The following is a 603-nucleotide window of genomic DNA, read 5'->3' as shown; positions in this document are numbered from 1 at the left end:
TTATTTAAAATACCGGTGGAATAGCCCTCAGAATCCCAGCAACTCAAGCCACCACAGCACGACAGACAGATGAGTATTGGCCGTTTGGTTTTACATCGAAAAGGGTAGATATGCTAAAATAAAAGGAGGAAATAAGGAAATAAAGAGCTGAACAGAAAATTTCAAAGGACAGCTTGAGAAGATAAAGTCAAGAATTATAATGAAATGTGCAAAGATCTGAGGTTAGAAAACCAAAGGAGAGAACATGCTTAGCATTTCTCAAACTGAAAGAACTGAACTAAAAATTCAAGCCTCAATTTCCAATACTGAAGGTTTCTATGGGCAAAATAGGAATCCTGAGAATGGAGCTTAAGGATGAGCACTAGACTGCTTACCATAAGGTTGGCAATTCAAACCCACCAGCCTCCTCAGAAATCCTATACAGGGTCGCTATGAGTCTGAGACAACTCAAAGGCACTTAACAACAATAACAATGGGCAAACTATTGAATGATTCAGAAAGCATAAAATGAAGATGTACAGAGTCATTGTACAAAAAGGAAATGGTTGAAGTTCTTCTATTTCAAGAGAGAGCATATGATTAAAAGCATATGATCAAAAGCCA

The sequence above is a fragment of the Chrysochloris asiatica genome, unplaced genomic scaffold (assembly GCF_000296735.1).
Source record: "Chrysochloris asiatica unplaced genomic scaffold, ChrAsi1.0 scaffold00001, whole genome shotgun sequence".
NCBI classification, from domain to species: domain Eukaryota; kingdom Metazoa; phylum Chordata; class Mammalia; order Afrosoricida; family Chrysochloridae; genus Chrysochloris; species Chrysochloris asiatica.
This window is presented reverse-complemented; position numbering follows the sequence as displayed.